Consider the following 6,908-nt stretch of genomic DNA (forward strand, 5'->3'; position numbering starts at 1 on the left):
TGTTTCTAAACAACATTTGTTTAAAAACATTCTATTTCTGGAAACTTCTATCTGTTAAAGTAACATTTGGTATGGCAACACTAAGTGTGACTGCTTTTAAATAAACACAGGGTGATCATTATATAAGTAGTGCTTTCAAGAATGTGACTAGAATTATCCGGAAGATGTCGCTAGAATATCCTGGAAATGTCTAGAAGATGATGACAAGTTATAAATAACGCCGGCAAGAGACCAAGTCAGTCAGTCTTTTATAAAACGTCGTTAAGTAAAGTTAATAAAGTCAAGTGTGCTATCGTGTGTTAAAGTCTACTATATAAGTTGTATTGTAATATAAAAGTGTTTGTGTACGAAACTGTCTAAATAAAGAGTTGTTGTAATTTAAAAACTAATTGGCGCTTTTGTTTGCAATAAAAAGAATCCAGTTTATTCCAAAGGGAAATAAACGAATTGGTGTCAGAAGTGGGATTACATAATAAAAAGCAGTCATGAAGTTCGAAGAACTAAAAGTTGAACAACTCAAGAGAGAATTGAGTAAGTTGGAGTTACCGACAGCAGGTAATAAGGCAGAATTGCAAAAGAGGTTAATAGATGAGTTCAAGAGGCGTGACATTGACATCGGTATTTACGAATTTGAGTACAAAAAAGAAACTGAGATATGTACTCGCTCAACAATGAGCAACATGGACTTAAACACAATGTTTGCCGCTATGATGGAGAAATTTGCCGAAGTTCATGAAGCATCTAGAGCCACCCACGATAAAGTTGCTGGAGTTCAAGAAAGATTTAAAGTCAACTTTGCTGAGTTTAAAACTGAAGTTTCTTGAAACTTCTGGAAAACAACGAAAAAAATTGTTACGTTTTACCTTTTTAAACGTTCGTTTATTTCCCTTTGGAATAAACCGGATTCTTTTTATTGCAAATAAAAGCGCCAATTAGTTTTTAAATTACAACTACTCTTTATTTACACAGTTTCGTACACAAACACTTTTATATAACAATACAACTTTAACACACGATAGCACACTTGACATTATTAACTTTAACTTTTATTTTTTATAAAAGACGGACTGATTTGGTCTCTTGCCGGCGTTTTTAATACCTTGTCATCATCTTCTAGACATTTCCAGGATATTCTAGCGACATCTTCCGGATACTTCTAGTCATATTCTTGAAAGCACTACTTATAAAGCACTCATACTTAGTGTTGCCATACCAAATTGTTCTTTAACAGATAGAAGTTTCCAGAAATAGAATGTTTCTAAACAAATGTTGTTTAGAAACATTCATAATGAATCTTGAAACTGGACGTTAAGAACTGTTTAATTAAAATACAAATACAATTTCGTATCAATATATAATCTTGTTCTACACAAATTAAAAATTCAATTAGTTAAATACGGTTAAAGCGTTTTTAGGGGCTGGACCTAGTATGGGAGATATGACCAATTATAGACCGATCGTAAAAGATTCTTTGAGCTAAATTTATGAACATAAAATCTATATTTCAGTCAAATTTTGTATCGTAATTTAGTAACAAGTAATGTGTGTTTAAGTGATTTTCAGAATGGAATCTGAATATATACGTTCGAATACGTATGTATTCGAACGTGAACGGTTGTGTTTTCTCTTGTAACTTATTAGTTTTCAAATTTGATAATAAAAATAGCTTTATAGCAAATGAACATTTTACATATTTAAAAAAGTTTTAATAAAGATATAATAAATAATAAAAGGAAAGTTGCCTATTAACTATAATTAAACAAACATAAACGTATTAATATTTATTTACAATATAAAAAGATAAATGAACAATCTTTGTATTTACTCAAAAAACAATAACAAACTAAATACATCAACTTAGTTCAAAGTGTGAACAAAATAACAAGGAACAAAGAATAAGAGTGCCAACAACACTGAAAACAACATCAAACTCTAATATTAACATCAAAACAAAATAATATTGATCTAAAACGAGGGTTCAGTGAACTTAACGTACATACTGCTCTCTATAGTGAATTACAATAACAATAGTCGTTCAACAAGTAATATTTCATAAATCATAAGAATACAACAGACACACTAACTATGGCTGATACTCCCGCACAAAAACGTTTAAGAGAAATAAATAACTCTTTTATTGATAATGCATGTAAAACTCCACGTTTAACTAATACAGAATCTCCACTCAGGTTTATAACAATCATGGATAAACGTTTTGATAAGCTTACTGAGCAATTACAAATAATGATAGAAACAAAATTTAAGGAGTACAAGGAAGATCTCTTAGATGAGATAGATAAAAGATTTAGCACGTTAAAGAGTAACTTGGAAGATGTAACTGAAAGAGTTAAACAATTGGAAACAGTCACGGTGGAAATTAAAAGTATGCAGGAGGAAATTAAAACTTTAAAATCGAAAATAAAACGGCAGGAAAACAATACTGTGGCGTGTGATATTCGTCTTAATGAAATTCCTTTTTATGAAAATGAAGACTTATATGGAATCTTTAACAACATTTGCACTACAATAAAAGTTTCAGTTCCAGCAATCAAATCTATTTTTCGTTTACAAAATCAAAATAACAAGCATAAAACGAACTCTAAAGATGCTGTAATAATTGTTAAAATGTGGTCTCCATATGACAAAAACTTTTTTCTTAAATCTTTAGCTAATTTTCGCAAATCTAACAAAGATTTTGTATTCAAGCTTAGTCATATCGGATTTGATTCTGACAATTATTTCTATGTCAACGAAAACCTCACTTCTGATAATTTTAACATATTGCGAGCGGCAGTTCGACTCAAGAAGGATAAACTTATCTACAGTGCTTTTTCTATGCGTGGTTTGATATATGTTAAGAAAACCATTAATGATACTGGAATCCAAATCGATAATATCGGACAATTAAATAATTTATTTCATGGTTAGCCTTAATATTATTGTCTTTAGTATTCACTTGTCAAATCTGATTTTAATTATTATTGTCCTTACTGTTAAACTTTTTATTATTCTGTTTCTTAATCAACTTCTTACAAATTTGATCATATTCTATTTTGTACATTTCATATCTCGCATTATATTTTTTTTCGTATTATTTGTGTAATTTGTTTGCAAAGGTAATGTCAATCTTGTACTCAATTTTGTATTTAATAATGTTTCTTTTCTTTAAAATCATGTATATGTTATCGTTACTTTTGTTGAAACTGTCAGAATATGCGCATTTTGAATAATACTCGAGTTCGTTCTAGAGATGGCTTAGCTAATATGGTGAATGTCTTGGCTAAACAGAGAAATGGTAGCAGAATCTGTCACATCAATGCTCAGAGTATTAAAAATAAAACCGATGAATTCCGTTATATTTTTGAAGACACAGAAATTGAGTTTATCTGTATTTCGGAAACATGGTTAGATGCCAGTATCTCTGATGCTTCTATCTCATTAGATGGCTACAATGTATGTAGAAATGATAGGAATGGTTATGGTGGCGTTGCTATTTATATTAAAAAGGGTATTCAATTTAAAGTTATTGGCAAATCTGCTGTTCCCGATAACTCTATTAACACTCATTTAGATGGTGTTATTGATGAAGAAAACCAAGTGGAATATATATTTATCGATGTAAGCAGTGAAGAACGTCATTTACTTTTATGTTGTGTTTATAGACCTAATAGGAACATACGTATGGATCACTTTTTTAGAAAACTGGAATTATTATCAGTGCGATATGATGATGTTGTTATTGCTGGTGATTTTAACTCCAACATATTAGTGGAACGAAATTTTTTGGACGTTATGAAATCGCTAGGACTTAGATCACCAAACTTAAATATGCCTACTCACTTCACCGCAACTAATAATACCCTCTTGGATCTGTTCTTTGTTAATAGACTATCCAAAATATTAATGTATGATCAACTTTCTGCGTCTTGTTTTTCAAAGCATGATCTTATATTTATGACTTACAACTTTCAATTACACATTGTTCCTGATAAACACGTAGGTTAGGTTAGGTAAGGTATTCAGGCTGCAAAGACGCACACTTGGGTCCTGTTGGTCCCTTTGTGATACCTGTAAAGATAATAAAATATAAAAGAAAGAGGGTAGAGGATAGTAGAAGATAGTCATCATTACCCCATGTACTTATGTGACACGATTTGTTGGTGGAAGTCTTACAATTTTTGTATTTACCAGACACAACCCAACCGAGAAGTGTTTTCTGAACAGTTGGGATGTCGGGACTTCGTCTTATTTGACCAACGCATAATATGAAATTTGCTTTGGAATAGTTCTGTTCAGTAAGTTGATAAGCCTTCACAGTACCTAGAGCTTCATCAGAGAGACATGAAATTAAATGATTGAACTTTTCGATTTCAGTAAGCGACATGTCATGATCAACTAACTCTCAAACAAACTAATGAAATTTTTGTACTCTGAGTACTTGCCGCTAAATTTTGGTAATTTCATTTTAGGAAGACTGCTGTGGTGTGTTGGATAACCAATAGTAGAATCATGGCTGCTTTGTCTTCGAATCGGTGTCAAATATCCAAGAAGTAGACATTTAGTAGGCACACACAAGTCTTCAACAGCAGATCTTTCATCGTTCTCAGGATCTAAAAAATCGATTTCTGACTGATAAGTCATTGCCTTTTCAATATATGAATTTAATATATCGAGTCGACATTCCAATTCAAGTGGATTAAAAGAAATCGTTTTTCCTTTATAGATCGCCGAACGTGATTAATATTATTTAAAACTGTATTCTTCTGTTGATTTAGAATTTCCAGTTTGCTTTTACCAGTTTTCTTTGATGCGTGCATTTTGTATTATTTTAATTTAACTTTATTCGCAAATTAGTTTTACAAATAGAGGTATGGAAGGATCTCAAGAAAATATAATTGTCTATTTGATGAAGCAAATTAACAATTTTTGAGATCTAAAAGCGATTAAGCGACTTCCAGTTATTATCGAAATAATTTGTTATAATTTCAGAAATTTTATATTGATTTTACAAAAAGCTATGGAAGGATCTCAAGAAATCTTATTGTCTATTTGATTATTAAAAATGACAATTTTAAAGATCTAAAACGATTAAACGACTTCCAATTATAATCCAAATTATTTACTATAATTTCAGAAAATTTATAGATTTATAAAAAATACTTTTCTGCACGTTATAATTTTCGTTAGAATTCAAATAAGTATTAAACTTTTGATTATAATAATCGTTTGCTAGCTTAAATGTTCAAACAAATTCAATTTGCAAACACAAGCAACAGAATTCGTTCAATATTATCAAGAATTCTACGAATTAAAAACTCACAACGACCTCTAAATCGATTTGTTCTCAATTGTAAATTATTTTTACTAAAATAATTTCTCAATCTTATCTTTACTTAATTAAACCAATTTGTGCTCAATCCTCAAGCTTTTTATAAATAATTATAAGTATTAGAAATTTATAATTAAAAATGATAAAGATATTTATCTATTTATATATTATTTAATTTTCATATACTTTTTTCACTTTATTCAGTTTACATAAAAATGTTCGCTGGGTTGACGTTTGTTTTTTCTTATGTTGCCTTCTCTACTTTTTACATGTGTTGATCTACGTTACAAACATGTGTAACAGTGGAGCCAAGTCTCAATATTACAACAGCTATGTAAAAGTAATTCCAAATATGATCAATCACAATAGTTGTAATTAGTAGGTACAAAAAAGAAACAACTCTGTTTATACAAACGAATGTCAAAACAAACAAACAACACAATAATAAATTAAAGTGAAAGTAAAAGAAAAGTAGGAAAGTGGTAAGTATTAGTTATTAATTAATATTAAATTTGCAACTTCCAGGAAAATAAAACAAATTAAAGCGAAGAGAGCAGAGTAAAAAAAATTAAGAGAAAAACAATGACTAAGAGAACCGATCGAGATCAACGAATTTATTGTAATTTTAATTAGTGAAAATATGTGCAATATTTTTGACAATAAATGTGTAAAATGTATTATTTGTTTTTATTTAATGTTTCACTTTTTAAGGCGAATAATAAAATAAATTGGTAAGAAAAAATAATCGTTGTGTGGAATAAACTTGCGGAACGTGAATTTTTTTATTAAAAGAAAAAAGTATTTACTATACTTCGTATCTCGAGTCTCACACAAAATTATTTATTCTGGTTTTGTTGTTGGTTCGAACTTCCCTTTTCTTTTTGGCACAAGCAGCAATTACAGTGCATTTGGATGCTCCTTTGATGATTAAGGGGATGAAACACAAACTTTATTGTTTTTATTAAATGTTTTGTTTATTAACCGAGCGTTTTACTAACGACCGCGGTTTTTTGAACGTTTGGTTAATTGTTTTAGCACTTAAAACACAAACACTTTGTTCTTATAATGTTTCTTTTTTAACCGAAATGTCTGGTTGCGAAAAAAATACAATTTTAGTATTCGATTATTTAAATGTTTTTTTTTCTTTATTAAAAATCAGTCCCTGCTCGGGCGCCAAAATGTTTAGCAAGAGTTTTTGCTAAATTAAATAGACCGATTATTAAAAAAACCACTAAATAGCCGATGCGAAAAAAATATAAAATTGGTGTTCACGATTTGGTGTTTAAAAAACAAGTGTTTTATTAATTTTAAAAATGGCAATTATTTTCTATATAGTATAACAGTTTTTTCTAAAATTACCCAAGCCTTACAAAGGGCAAGGGTGTAAAAAACTACTATTTTTTACAAAAAGTTTAAGGGTTTGCAGTTCAATTCAAATTTTTTTTATATAATTATTTTAAATTGATTCCAGAATTCATTATTATAAATTATTAAAATGGCCAAACAGGTTCGTTTATTATAATTTCTTATTGCCTTCTGAATTAATTGTTTTAATGGAACATTTTTTTCTATTTTATAC

This window comes from Lucilia cuprina, chromosome 4 (assembly GCF_022045245.1).
Source record: "Lucilia cuprina isolate Lc7/37 chromosome 4, ASM2204524v1, whole genome shotgun sequence".
Taxonomy (NCBI): domain Eukaryota; kingdom Metazoa; phylum Arthropoda; class Insecta; order Diptera; family Calliphoridae; genus Lucilia; species Lucilia cuprina.